Genomic DNA, 15713 nt, shown 5'->3' with positions numbered 1-15713 from the left:
GCAGGCCACTTGGTGAACATGCAAATAAATATGTTAGTCACTGTGGATATCTTGTGAGAGATCAAATACCGATCAGTGCTCGTGAATGGAGAGAGAAGCGAGGTGCTCCTGAGATCAGTTTTGTCTGTGATTGTGATAAGGAATTAGTTTGGAAAGCCGTCACAGACGTTTTCACCTTCGACACCAACGATGAAGAGTTGAAGGTGCGAATTTATGACTGGACTATGAAGAAGATGGCAGTACTCTTCCAGAATTGGAAGAAGACTTTGTACAATAAATATGTCAAGAAAAACGAGACTCCAAATTTCAACCTCAAGCAATATGTAAAGCTGAGGGCCTTCTGGGATGACTTTGTGCAGTACAAAACATCAGAAGAGGGCGAGGAACGAGCCAATAGAAACAAAGAGAATGCAAGTAAAAGGACATACCACCATCATATGGGATCAGGTGGTTATAAGAGTGCTGTTTCCAAGTGGGACCGAATGGAACAGGAGATGCTTGCTAGGGGGGTCACACCCGAGACAATAGTAAAGAATTGGAGCGAGCGCTCCAAGCATTGGTTCTACGGTCATGGGAGAAGCGTGGACCCTGACACTGGGGCGCTAGTTTGGGGCCAAGAAATATCTAGAGCAGCAGAGAGACTAGTCCGTGCACGAGAGGCGGTTCAGTCTGGTGAGTTCAGGCCTAACAGGGAGAAGGATGAACTCACCTATGCGCTTGAAAATCCTGAGCACGGTGGGCGTACGAGAGGCTATGGGGCAGTTCCGTGGCTACAATCATTCCAAGCCGATCAAGATACGTACAGAAGCCGCCAGAGAAAGAAGGATGAGGAGACAGAGCGGATCCGCCGCCTTGAAGCTTTTGTTCTGCAGTCAGAAGAGCGCGAGAAAGCTCGTGAAGAATGGATGTAGGCGGAGATTCAAAGGCAAGTGCAAGCAGCACTTAGTCAAATGTCGAAAGGGCAAGGTACATCACAACCTGAGGTCAACGTTAGCCCTCCAGGCCAGTTGAAAAGCAGCTGCACATCCATGGAAGTACCAACCATTCAGGATGACACGAAGCTACACTTCCCCGTGGATGATGTCACAGAGGCTTTTACTACCTGTGAGCTGCATGTACCAGATGGAAATGCAACAGAAAAGGTGGCTATCGCTGTTGTCAACCCTATCGACCGAACGAGAACTCCAAGAATCTATAATCGACCAGTACCTGGTGGATATGCTAGCGTCTCAGTTGATAGGGTTGACAAAGGTTGTGGCAATGTGCCTCTAGACATAGAAGGGGGAGACAGGGAGAAGACCTTAGGTGAAGTTGAGAAGACATTTATTTGTTGGCGCAAGCGCTTCATAATTATTCCTCAACATAGGTTTGTGTGTGATTTTACATCGTATATTATTTATTATGTATTGAAATTAAAAAAAAGTTTGCTCACAAACTTGTAATTGTTTTCTTTATAGGGACTCCTCCAACCTAAGTCCAGTTCTCTCCCCAGCGCATCATAGTGCTACGGGCGGTGACAATGCTGGATCTCCTCCAACACCTGCGGCGGCCACACCGACCCCGCCACCGCCTCCACCACGGTCTTCACCTCCTCCACCGAGGTCTCCAACTCCTCCACCGCGTTCTCCAACGCCGAAAAGATCGGCCCCACAACCTCCACCGCCTGCACCGCCCTCTCCAAATAGTGCACGGTCGCTCCCCTCGCCTCCAAAGCGAGGTAGTCAGAAGCTGTCCGCAGAAGAAGGACCGAAGTCATCGGTCCCACCTCCAAAGAAGGCTGCCTCAGCAAAGAGAGCTAAGACGCCAGAAAAATTATCTTATGAAAAGAGTGAAGAGGAGTTAATTGCTGCATCCAAAGCTGAGGTCAAACATTTTTTTGATAAATGGAAGGAGGATAGTAAAAAGCGGCAAAACCCAGAAAAGCCGTACTTTTATGTAAAGACATCGGAACTGAGGCAGAAGGTGGCGGACCATCAAAAGAAGCAACGCGAAGCTTAGAAAAAGCCAGCACTTTCAGACTATGAGCGGTCTCTGGTCAAGTCTTCACAGCCTAAGAAGAGAGTAGGAAAGGGGGTCCCACAGCTCGGAGAAGTATCAAAACCGGTGCCCCCTTTGATTGTGTCAAATCAATACGGCTCAAATAAAGACTTGATGCCAAAGAAATCCTTAGCGTTGTCTGAGCTAGACTCGCTTGAGCGTTACTTTGGACAGAGCGGTTTAAATATGGAAGAAATTGCCGCCATTCTTGGATGCCAAACATTTGAAAAAGCTGAGGTAGTTGATCAATGGAGGGCAAGATATGAACCGGGCAGGAGTCTATTCGACCCTAAGCGTTTACACGAGCTCGGCACACAAATGTTTGCAATAAACAAATGGTGCATTGAGGCGTCTAAAAGGGGAGAGAATTGGATTTCTGTTCGTATTAGATAACATCACTACTTCCGTGGAGATGACCTCATATACGTGCAGTTCGAAGAATTGCACCAATTATGTCACCTCGACGCTCTCGACAAATGTCTTGTCAACTGCTTTTGTCTGTAAGTATTTTTTTCTTTTTATTATACTTCTAACTTCTTTAATTACATGTATATAAATTTACACACTTAGGATTTGCATGTATATATGCAGGCACCAAATGAGAGAGCTCAGAATGAAAAATGACAATAGTATTGGGTTCGTTGACCCTTATATTGTTTTCAAGGCTCCGCAGGCAGTGTGGACAGCAGCTCATGAGACAGAAATCTGCACCAATCTTATGAGGTTCTTTGTGAACCAAAAAGAAAAACAAAAAATACTCTTCCCCTTCAACTTTGAGTGAGTTATATAGTTATTAAGTGCATGCATATTTTATTTTACATTATAGGACTGACTATATATATATATATATGTGTGTGTAAACAGCTTTCACTGGATACTCATGGTCATTGAAATTCCCAAGAACCGGTCGATAATCTTTGACTCCATGAGAAAACCACAAGAAAATTATCAACAAATGGTAAACATTATTTAAAGGTACGTAATGTCGATCTCAGCTAGAAGAATATCATAATATGACTCTGTAATTATTAGTTCACGATCCACAATGGTTGTGTGTAGGGTTTGGGAAAGATTCATTGACCGTGAACATCTCAGTGGATGTAAAGCGCCGCTTAACATAATACATCCACAAGTAAGTTCTACTAGCTAGCACACTTTCGCTAACTTTTAGCCTTCTTATTGTCGTGGTCGTGAATATTTTATATATATATATATATATCGTATAGTGGTGTTTAAGACAAGAAGGGGGAACAATCTATGTGCATAATACGTGTGCAAATTCATGATGGCACAAGTCAATCAAACACCCACAGAGACGCTCAGAGTACGTTACATGTCTCTTTTCATTATCTCCTGAATTATATTGAATAACTTAGATAACTAATACCTTTTTTATTTATTTCAAATTAAAGACGGAATGGTTGAGGGAAAAGGTCCTACAACAAGACCGAATCAAAGCTATCCAAGAGATGATAGCAGGATTTCTCCGCGACCAAGTGATCAATCCAAACGACGAGTTTGACTTCAACGGCAACGAAACTCTTATTCCAAACAACGATGATCATTTGTATCGTTTGTAGACATCATTGGGAGAAAAAACTCTATGTATATATGTGTTACGAATTTTGTACATATAAAACTATATATATAAAGCTTTTTACTTATCTATTTAATTTTTGATGTGGCCTATTCATTTTATTATAGGCAAAGCTTAATTATTAAGCTAAGCCTATAATTTTCATTTATATATGCTTAATATGCGTGTAATATAAATATATTATTGTATCAGAAAAACATGTATTGAAAAACCTATTATTATATATTATATACAAACAATAAACAGAACCGAAGAAGTGAACCAAAAAAAAGAAAAAGAAACCCTTTAACACCGGTTGGTAATACCAACCGGTGTTAAAGGGTCCTGCAACGTGGCAGCCCTGGCAGGACCCTTTAACACCGGTTGGTATTACCAAAGGGGGGGCTTTAGCCCCGGTTCCCCGAACCGGGACTAAAGGGTGGGCCTTTAGTCCCGGAAGGGCAGCACCGGCTCGGGAACCGGGGCAACAACAGGCCCTTCCCGACCGGTGCTAATGCCCGAACGTGTGGCAGTGATGTGACTATTGGCAAAATGCTTCAATGGAATGATCTACTCAATTTAGCAACACCCAAATTAACCAATACCTAACCACCACCTAATCATTCATTGTTCCTCACAAAAAAATTCAATTAATTTCACCACCAAATCGACCTGAGGTGCTCCTAGGCTACTGACAGCATCCTGCTTGCTTGGTCCACCTCATCTCTAAATGTTGCACCAGCAGCCAAGATTGGCACACTGCTGCTACGCTCTTGCCTTCAGCCCTTCCTCCCCCATCTCCTTGCATTTGTCCCATTTGGAGCATCTGATCCATTGTTTGTCTGAACTCTCAAAGTACCTAGCTTTGCTTGGAGGATTGAATCCTGTTGATATTGGAAATGATCCAAATCACACATCAGCCTTGGACGCCCAAGATGTTGCGATCAACCTACAATGCAGTAAGGAAGTGCCTTAATCGATCTAGAGATCGGTTAGGCTGATTACGAGCCTGTTCTGGATTGAAAAGGCTCCCGAACTTCTCTTGGGAGGACCCATTAGGGAGGACTACATGTAGGATGTCCTAGGACTAGCAAGGCCACCTAGGATGTTGACAAATCTTGTTGGGAGGCGTGCCAAACAAGAATAGTAAAGGGTGTACTAGATTTGTGTTTTGTCGATTGAATAGATGGCAATACAATCGGTCATGATCCTCTCTTATATTTAGAAGAAGGTGGTCTTATCCTAGTAGGTGTTGGTGCAAAAGTTCATCTGCAAACACAAAGGGCTAATACCTGATTTAAACGTTAAGGCGTGCCAGCCGATTTGACCTTACTATCGGCAAGGATGATAACTCGAATACTTTAGTCCCGACAACAGCGATGCGCCCGGATGTCACGGCTAAGAGGTATTCACGCGGAACTTGAGAACGCGCCGAGCTTAAGTCGACGAATTCCTAAGAACTCGCAATAAAAAGGAAAAAGTATGACGAAGTCGTCAAAATAGTAGATGCTAGAATATGAGTAAAAACTGGTGTTTGATTGATTGATAGATGTCCTCATTACAAGGCCCTAGGGTTTACATTTATACCCTGCTCAAAGAGCTACAACCAGACACGACTAGAATTTGAATTCCAAATTTAAACAGAATCCGTGTACAAAACGATCTAAATAACTAAGGAAAAGGTAAAACTGTCCTCACGGGACAAACCAGAACATCCCCACCAGCCAATCGGCAGCTTCTAGACTCTCCCTTCGGAGCATCGGCAGACTTCCTTGCCGTAGCCATCGGCACAGACACATCATCACCTACGGACTTAGTCACGCTCAACAGCCCCTCCATCGGCAACCATCCTCTATCGGCAACTCACCCTACAGATCAAGCAACGCCATTTCATCTTGCCGATCCACACTTTACCGATCATGGACACGTGCCCAAAAACGGTGTCAACACATGCCCCCCAATTTCGGAGTATGAAATCATTAATGCTCCGAAATTCTCTGCAGTAATGATGCCTTTTTCCGCAATTAATGCTCTTAATCTGGTAACCGACAGCCTCAATCTAAACAACTCCGATCCTATTCTTCCGCAGACTCCTCGAAGTCCTCAACTTCCCTAAACGGACATTTCCCCTTTAGTCGCACGTCGGCAATATGACCGTTACAGAGACTTGCTGATGGACGTCCATATCTTATCCTTCCAAACGGATATCTCCACATCACTCCCCCATTGGCAATATGACCGTTACCAGGCGCTACCGATGGACCGACCAGGAGATCCCGCACAGTAAAATATCTCTGGATAATGACCGCTTCCTGTCAAATCACCTGCACAATCCCTTGATTACCGTGCGAACAGTTACCATATCTACCCGAGCACCCTCGGATTTCACGGATGCGGCAAAGAGATAAGTCAGATTTTCTCTTGCCCGTTTTGTCCTATAAATAGTTCCTTCTCGGGTACTCCTTCTCCATCTCATCATTCCACAACTCCAACTTTACTTTCCCGGCGGCGGCGCTGTTCAAGAACTCCAAGATCTCCGACGAAGTCTTTTTCCACCAACTCCGAAGCCCTCGATCATCCTCCTCGCAACAAGATGGCCGTCAACTTCATCGTCCCTGAGGTCAGTTCTTCACTCCGTCCTTCATACCTTTTTCGCACCCCTGTTCATCCGCAATCCATTTTACTGAATATTTTCTTTTTCTTTCTTTGTTTCCTTTTTTTTACCTCCAAAACCACTAGGAATTGTCTAACAAAATTGTCATCCCTACCGATCAACCACACCTCCAATGTCTTGGCCCGTTAGGAGATCCAGATCCAACCGACCTCATTAATGCAGAAACTAACATGATTCCCTTTAGAACCGAGAACTTTTCTTTGGATCTGTGGAAGGACACTTTCCGTTCCTGGCCCAGCCCTACTGTGGGATGGACGGATTGGTTTCTGAGGGTCAGCAATTGAAATGAAGTTCACTGGGGCGAGAGAAAGCTAGACCAATGCATTAGATTGTCCATTGCCGATATGCATAGGAACGAATCTCTGCTGATAGCTGCATCGTATTTCTGGTCAGACACCCTCAATGCCTTTGTCTTTGGCCATGGTCCTGCTTCCCCTACACTTGCCGATGTAGCTATGCTCACTGGCCTGGATGTATCCTCTGCCGATAGCACCCATTTCTTTGATACCAAACCCAAGGCCAAGGTAGAAACTCGTGCTATCGGTGGTTGGTCGGGGTACATCCAAAAGTACAGCAAAACAGGCCCTGTCAACATAAAAGAGCAGACCTACTTCCTGAATATGTGGCTAGACAAATTCGTGTTTTGCGGCCGATCGGCAGGACCAACCTCGGTCTACTTAGCAGCAACAGAAAATCTGGCCAATGGTGGCCGATTTCCTCTCAGCCGATACCTGCTCGGTGCAGCTTACCACCTCCTTCACCAAGTGACTAGGAAACTTTTGCTCGGTGAGTCTGTCGGCAACTTGGGAGGTCCCTGGTGGTTCATCAACATGTGGCTCAACCTCCATCTGCACAAGCGTCTTGAGTTTGACCTGTTCGCACAACGTTTTCCAAGGGACATAGCTGAGAACCACGTGCTGGACGAGGAAGAATCGGCAACACGCTCTCCCCTGAACTTCGGTGAAGCTGTCATAGTTCTGCCTGGTACAGGGGGTAACCCAGATCAAATCAGCCGATTCTTCCAAACTTTGTATGAAGGTTTGGCCAGAGATGAGCGAGCATGGTTGGCCTACGATGACCCAGACAATATGCTTCCCCTGGTTTTCAACCCGTTCAACGACGCTCTTGACAAGGACAACGAAGTGATGATGGCATTGGTGACCCTAAGAGCTATACCGGTGAACTTCTTCGGCAGTGGGAAAACCTCCCCTCAGACTTATGAGTTTTACAATCCATCTGCACTAGCCCGTCAATTAGCTTTTGGCCAGCTGCCGATTGCACTCTGCTATGTCGATGTGATAAAGCCCAGGGAAGCCATCACCAGCCTTCTTGAATGGATTCGGGTAGCCCAACTGCCCTCAAGTGCCGATACAGATGTAGATCTGTCAGAATGGGTTCCGGCTGCCTTTATCACTCAAGTATACAAGCAATGGTGGGCAGAATGGAAGGAACATTTGTTCTGCAGATCGGCTCTCACATATCGCGGCATGATCGACCCCGAGTACGAAGTTCCCGATGGCACTGTAAGTATTTCCAAACTGATGTTTCAATTCCTTCATTTCTATCTCCATTGGTAACTTACTCTTTGTGTGACTTTTTAGGTCGATGATACCCCCCCGTTAGTCAGCAGGAGCGGCAAGCCGATTGACCTGTTTCCATCAGGCCCAATCTCCTCAATCGGCAACAACGCTCCAAGCCTGGCTGCCATCGTGCATCGAGGTATACGCCTCAAGAAAGTCACCACCAGGAGAACTCAAACATCACCATCAGTAGCTGCTTCCACCCTAGCACAGGCTTTTAAGGTAACTGTTAAACCTCCTCATCCATACCGATCTAACTCTGTACATTGGCTACATTTGTATTCACAAACTCTCTTTTCTGTAACAGCAAACCAGCACATCGGCAAGAACTAAAATCCAAGGTGGCGATGCCCCCCAGTCCAGTCAGCAAAAGAGAAAAGGTGCCAAGAGTACCAGGGCACAAACCAAGCGCCAGAAAGTGGCAACTCCTCCTCCTCCTCCGGTATCTCCCATTCCGGTGGAATCCTCTCCTTCCCCTCCAGAAACAGAGACTCAGCAAGTACCATCTCCTCAACTGCAAGAAGCACCGCAGGCGGAAGAACCCCAGCAAGAAGAACCTCAATTAGAAGCACCCCAGCCAGAAGACATATCAGCCGATGTAGGCGAGCAGACTACTGATCCAGCAGGTTCAATTATACCATCGGTAGTCTCTTCAATTCAGACGAGTATCGTCCCCCCTCAAGGTAATGCATTTTTATAATATTACTGCCGATGAGCTTATTCTTTTTGGTCTTTTAACCCCTTTTGTCAATTTTTAGCTGACGTAGTCCCATCGACAACTCTGGCTGATCAACCCATGGCTCCATCGGCATCTTCCAGCCAGAGGCGAGAGATAGCCTTGAAGCAAGTAAGTCATCCAATCTCCATCAATACTATTTGCCGATGCTCTGACCATAGAATGACTCACTTCGTTTTCCTTTTCAGGAACGGGATTCTCCTGACAGCCTATTCTCCTTTACCATTGATATCTCCGAGGACGAAGGCGAGGAAGCAAGTTCCTCCCGGGCATTTGGGATCGCATCGGCACAGATCAGGGCTAAGCTGGAAGAACTGTCGGCTTTCCTCCATCAAGACACGGCTCAACTGGTCGATGAATCTGACCCGGCCAAGGCCCTATTCAAGACCCTCAGAGGCCAGATTCCTGCCGATGCTGAAGAAGCCCTTTTCCAGGCCGCACATCTGGAAAGTCGTCAGCTGCAGTACCAGAGGGCCGCCCGGCGTCTTGCCGATAGAGCTGCTCAGACCCGGCACTCCGAGGAGATGATGAAAGAGAAGCTCTTGACCGATGAGAAGCACAAGAACATCGGTACCTTGAAGTCCTCAGGAGATGCACTGAAGCAGAAGATCTCCGATTTATCGGCCAAGAGAGAAACCCTGCTAGCAGAACTCAAACAAGTGGAGGATGCTCTATCTCAAGCCCAACAGGAAGAGAGCCAACTGCCAGAGACCATCAAACTCCTTGAACAAGAACGGAACACCCATGGTCGCAAAGCACTGCAGTTGAAGAAGAAGCTAAAGCTGATAGAAGGCTCTGCCGATGAAGACGTCAAAGAAATAGAAGCAGCAAACCAGATTCGCCTGCGCGCTATATCGGCCATCCAAGCGCTGCTAAGTATGTGAACTCCTCATCGGCAACACATCGGTCTCTTCCTACTCTCCAGCTTTCTTGATGTTTTAGTCTAGCCGATAGGACTGTTATCGGCATCTTTTGCAACATTAAGTCCGGCCTCAGATACATTTTAATCTAGCCGATAGGAGTGTTATCGGCATTTGAATTTCTATGCATCGACCCATATACTGGGGTAGTACTTCTTTAGATATTTGCCGTTTAATGCTCTGGGAAATTCGACTCCTTCGAGAGTCTCCAAAATGTAGGCATTACCAGGAGCCGATCGACTTATCCGATAGGGACCCTCCCAATTGGGAGACCATTTCCCAAACTTCGAACTTTTAGTCCCGATCGGTAAGATTAATTTTCATACTAAGTCTCCATCGGCAAATTCCTTAACCTTCACCTTCTTATCGTACCATCTGGCAACTCTTTTCTTGTTCTCCTCTATACTCATTAAAGCCCTCAGCCGATGCCCTGCTAGATCATCCAACTCGTCTGTCATCAAAGTAGCATAATCATCGGCAGCCAACTGATCTTGAAAAGATAATCGCCTAGATCCAACCTTAATCTCCCAAGGCAACACTGCATCATGTCCATACACCAGCTGATAGGGTGAAACTTTGGTCGATCCATGACAAGCCATTCGGTAGGACCATAAAGCTTCATTCAATAATGTGTGTCACCGCCTAGGGTTTTCTTCAACCTTTCGTTTGATAAGCTTAATAATTCCCTTGTTGGATGCCTCGGCCTGCCCGTTAGCTTGAGCATAATAAGGAGAAGAGTTTAATACCTTAATCCCCATACCGATTGCGAATTCATCAAATTCCCTTGATGTGAACATAGTACCCTGATCGGTAGTGATTGTCTGAGGAATCCCAAATCGGTAAATAATGTGCTCCTTCACAAAATCAATCATATTGGCCGATGTGACTTTCTTCAAAGGAATAGCTTGAACCCATTTAGTGAAATAATCAGTGGCAACTAGAATGAACTTATGCCCTTTGCTAGATGGTGGATAAATTTGGCCGATCAAATCAATAGCCCATCCCCGGAACGGCCAAGGTTTGATAATAGGATTCATGGCCGATGCGGGTGCTCTTTGAATATTGCCAAATTTTTGACATCCTTGACATCCTTTGAAATATTTAAAGCAATCCTCAAGTATGGTCGGCCAGTAATATCCATTCCTCCTAATCATCCACTTCATCTTGAAAGCCGACTGATGTGCTCCACATACCCCTTCATGGATTTCTCCCATCAAACTTCTAACTTCATCATCACCCAAGCATCGGAGAAGAATTCCATCAATAGTTCGGTAGTACAATTCATCTTCGAGGAGTACATACTTGGTAGCTTGAAACCGAACTCGCCTTTCAACTCTCTTAGATGGATCTTTCAAATAATCAACAATCTCTTTCCTCCAATCATCGGCACCAATTGCCGATATCGCCTCAATCATAGGCTGATATCCCGAGGCATGCTGAGCCAACCGATTGGCCTCTTCATTATGCAATCGAGGAACATACTCTAATCGGAAATCCTGGAATTCCCTCAATAATTGCATACTCCGCTCGTAATAAGTTACGAGAACTTCACTTCGGCATTCATAGCTTCCAGCCAATTGATTTATAACTAGCATAGAATCCCCGAAGACTTCGACAGCATCAGCATGAACCTCCCTCAACAACTCTAATCCTTTTATTAAAGCTTGATACTCAGCCTGATTATTTATCGATGTGGCAACAATAGGTAAGGAAAACTCATACTTCCTTCCCTGAGGGGAAATTAACACTATACCGATTCCTGCCCCCCGGTCACACGTAGGTCCATCAAAGAACAGCGTCCAAGGTACAATTCCCAAGGTTTCCACTGCGCCGCAATGTTACGTTACCAAATCGGCCATAACCTGCCCTTTAACTGCCTTAGCTGATTCATAACGCAAATCGACCTCCGACAGCGCCAAAATCCATTTACCGATTCTGCCACTCATAATCGGCATGGACAGCATATACCGGACCACATCATCTTTACAAATAACGGTGCATTCGGTCGATAACAAGTAGTGCCTTAACTTGACACAAGAGAAATACAAGCACAAGCACAATTTCTCAATAGCCGAATACCTGGTCTCAGCATCAATCAATCTTCTGCTCAAATAATAAATTACACGCTCCTTCCCTTCAAACTCTTGAATTAAAGCCGAACCGATGACCATCCCATCGGTAGACAAATACAATCTGAAGGGCTTCCCTTGCTGGGGTGGAATTAGAACTGGAGGATTCACTAAATAATTCTTGATTTCGTCCAGAGCCAACTGTTGTTCCTTTCCCCAAACGAACTCTTGATCGGCCTTTAACTTAAGAAGAGGGCTGAAAGTACGAATTTTACCAGACAAGTTAGATATGAACCTTCTCATAAAATTTACCTTGCCGATCAAGGATTGGAGCTCAGTCTTATTGGTAGGGGCCACTATCTTATTGATGGCATCAATAGATCTTCGACTGATTTCAATTCCCCTCTGGTGCACCATGGAGGAAGCTGCTGCTGCCTTGCTGCTGAGCGATGATTTTCCCTCGACTCCATCCGATGCATATTGGCATCCCTGCAAAATATGAACTTATCGGGAACCCGTGCATTAGCCATTTCTTCGAGTTCTTCCTGGTTCTTGGGAAAATATTGAACACGATCACCAAGCCTGTCGTGCACGCTGAGCCTGCCCCCCAGCCGATCGTGAACAGACGCTCTCCCCCTAATCGGCCCATTAAATCGCCGATCATCGCCATGGTAGTACCGGTCGGACCTGTCATACCGGTCATAACCGTTGCACTCAGGACAATCTCTGATAGTTGGAAGCTTGATATTTTCCTCCCAACAGTGAATGAAGAACGGGCAATTCCAGTGATCCCTATGCTGGTTCCATTCTTGCCAGCGTCTTTCCTCTTCCCGACGATAATCTTCCTGCTGGCGCCGGTACCGATCTTCTCTTTGCTGCCAAGTCCCTCGAGGCCTTCTATGAGTTATTACAATACCAGATCGGGGAGGCCTTCCTGAGCTGGTTCCTTCCTGGACCAAGCCTCTTCCTCTCGCATTGGCAGTAGTGACCTGATGCTGAGGATCCACCGACGAACTTCTTTTGGCTGCTTCCGATGTTAAGACCTTAGCCTTTCCCTTAGCATCCAACATGTTTGTTGGGAAAGGATGTTGATCGATCTTCATCGGCTTCTGGGTCTTGGAACTGTCAAATTTGATTCTCCCAGACTCTATAGCCGATTGCAGCTGCTGCCTTAAAACCTTGCACTCATTGGTGTCGTGGGAAGTTGCATTGTGCCACTTGTAATATTTCATCCTCTTTAACTCCTCAGCCGATGGGATCACGTGATTAGGAGACAGCTTGATCTGACCTTCCTGAAGTAGAAAGTCAAATATCCTATCGGCCTTAGCGGTGTCAAATGCGAACTTCTCTGGTTCTTTATGTCCAAAAGGACAAGACATCGGCTTCTTATTTTTTACCCACTCTGCTAAGCCGATGACTGGTTCCTCATCAGAATCTGAGCTTGTTGCTTCATCAACGAATGATGCCTTTTTGTTCCATGCTCTCTTAGGCTCAAAAGGCTTGATATCTTGATCAGAAATTCTCTGCACCAAATGACTTAAGCTCTCAAACTCCTGAGAAGCATACTTGTCCCTGATGTGTGGCAACAAACCCTGGAAAGCCAAATCGGCCAGCTGCCGATCGTCCAGAACCAAGCTATAGCACTTGTTCTTGACCTCCCGTATCCTCTGTACAAAACTTTCAACCGATTCATCATTGCGTTTCCTTAGCTTGACCAAATCGGTGATCTTTTTCTCATGGACTCCAGAAAAGAAGTATTTGTGGAATTGTTTCTCCAGATTGGCCCAAGTAATCACTGAGTTGGGAGGTAATGATATGAACCAAGTGAAAGCCGATCCCGACAGTGATGATGAGAATAAGCGAACCCTTAACTCATCCCTGTTACCAGCTTCCCCGCATTGGATGATGAACCTGTTGACGTGCTCCATGGTTGACGTGTCATCCTGCCCAGAAAACTTAGTAAAATCCGGTACCTTGTACCAATTTGGAAGCGGAATTAAATCATATGCGGGAGGATACGGTGTCCGATAAGAGTAAGTGTTGACTTTGGGTTTTTTCCCAAATTGGTCTCTCATTACTTCAGCAATCTTATCGGCCCAATAAGCATCGGCATCCTGCCGATGAGGTGGTTGTGGATCCGGCATCCGCTAGTAAGCTTCCACGTGTCTGTGTGGTGCACGATCCGCATGAAACATGGGGTTAACCATCTGGCCCCCAATCTGTGGACCACCAAGCTGTTGCCCACCGATCTACTGCCCGAGATTCATTGGCTGATTAGGGATCCCCTGATTCTGGAACCCGAGATAGATCTATCCTTGCTGGAACCCTATAGCCTGTTGATTCTGTTGAGGCGTTTGTGGAAAGACTTGCTGCCCAAGCCATCCATTATTAGCATTCATCGGCATAGGTCCTACCGATGATTGGAAATTGGGCATTATCATTGAATTGACATGCCCTGGCTGAGTCATAGACCTCTGTTGCATCAGCATTGAGTCTGCCAATGCGTTAGGCATTTGGAACGTTGGAGTTTGAAAATTCCCAGTGTAAGGTCTCGCAGTAGTAGTTGTAGTGTACTGGGGACTCTGATTCATCGGCATGGTTGGGGGTGCCGATGCCATAGGAGTCTTGCCTCTCACATCAGTTGTCTGCGACGTACCTGGTGTTAATTCTGGTGGCATGCCATAACCCCACCAGTTAGGAGGAGGAGTCAATCCTGACATTGCCGATGCCAACAGATCTGTAGCGAGTTTAATCTGTCCATCTGAAGTCTGTGGATTGGTTGTCATCGTCGTAGATTGTGCATTGGTGACTCCCAACGTGCTTGGAGGAACGGGAATCTCCATGCCCGCAACGGCTGTAGCAGCCGATGGAGCTGTAACCACTGGTGACCCTGGCTGGTGATAAGTGGGGCCCACATAATCTGGTGGCAATTGACCTTCATTGAAAGTCCTAGCCACGGCGTTGAAAACCGTATTGGAGAGTACGCCAGCTTCGTTGATCAAAGCACGGTTGATAGCACTATCAACCATCTCTTGAAGTTTACCAGGATTGGCTTCAAAGGTAACCTGCCGAGGTGCCGGCAGTGCATCCTTCTGAATCACCTCGCCGCTCCTGTTCATGCTGAAGGACCTCAGGCATTGCTGCTTGTAATCCTCCATGGCTTTAGCAATAGCTTGCTTCTGCTCATCTTTAAGATTGGCTTCCGTCACGGGGATGACGTTCTCCTGATCGAACTCAGAAGTCGACATGTTGATCTTGATCTTGAATCTGTCCCACCGGGCATGCCAAAAGATGTGTTGGTGCAAAAGTTGATCTGCAAACACAAAGGGCTAATACCCGATTTAAACGTTAAGGCGTGCGAGCCGATTTGACCTTACTATCGGCAAGGATGATAACTCGAATACTTTAGTCCCGACAACAGCGATGCGCCCGGAAGTCACGGCTAAGAGGTATTCACGCGGAACTTGAGAACGCGCCGAGCTTAAGTCGACGAATTCCTAAGAACTCGAAATAAAAAGGAAAAAGTATGACGAAGTCGTCGAAATAGTAGATGCTGGAATATGAGTAAAAACTGGTGTTTGATTGATTGATAGATGTCCTCATTACAAGGCCCTAGGGTTTACATTTATACCCTGCTCAAAGAGCTACAACCAGACACGACTAGAATTTGAATTCCAAATTTAAACAGAATCCGTGTACAAAACGATCTAAATAACTAAGGAAAAGGTAAAACTGTCCTCACGGGACAAACCAGAACATCCCCACCAACCAATCGACAGCTTCTAGACTCTCCCTTCGGAGCATCGGCAGACTTCCTTGCCGTAGCCATCGGCACAGACACATCATCACCTACGGACTTAGTCACGCTCAACAGCCCCTCCATCGGCAACCATCCTCTATCGGCAACTCACCCTACAGATCAAGCAACACCATTTCATCTTGCCGATCCACACTTTACCGATCATGGACACGTGCCCAAAAACGGTGTCAACAGTAGGAAACATCTCCAAAATGCGTTCTCCAAGTTTCCCATATAAAAAACATGCCAAAAATCGATTTGGAAACCAACTCAACTCTCAATCCATGACGAGTTGGCTTTGATGGGCCTAGGCAGGCTGCCT

Source organism: Sorghum bicolor, chromosome 8 (assembly GCF_000003195.3).
Source record: "Sorghum bicolor cultivar BTx623 chromosome 8, Sorghum_bicolor_NCBIv3, whole genome shotgun sequence".
Taxonomy (NCBI): Eukaryota; Viridiplantae; Streptophyta; class Magnoliopsida; order Poales; family Poaceae; genus Sorghum; species Sorghum bicolor.
The sequence above is the reverse complement of the archived record's forward strand: the minus strand, read 5'-3'. Positions refer to the sequence as shown.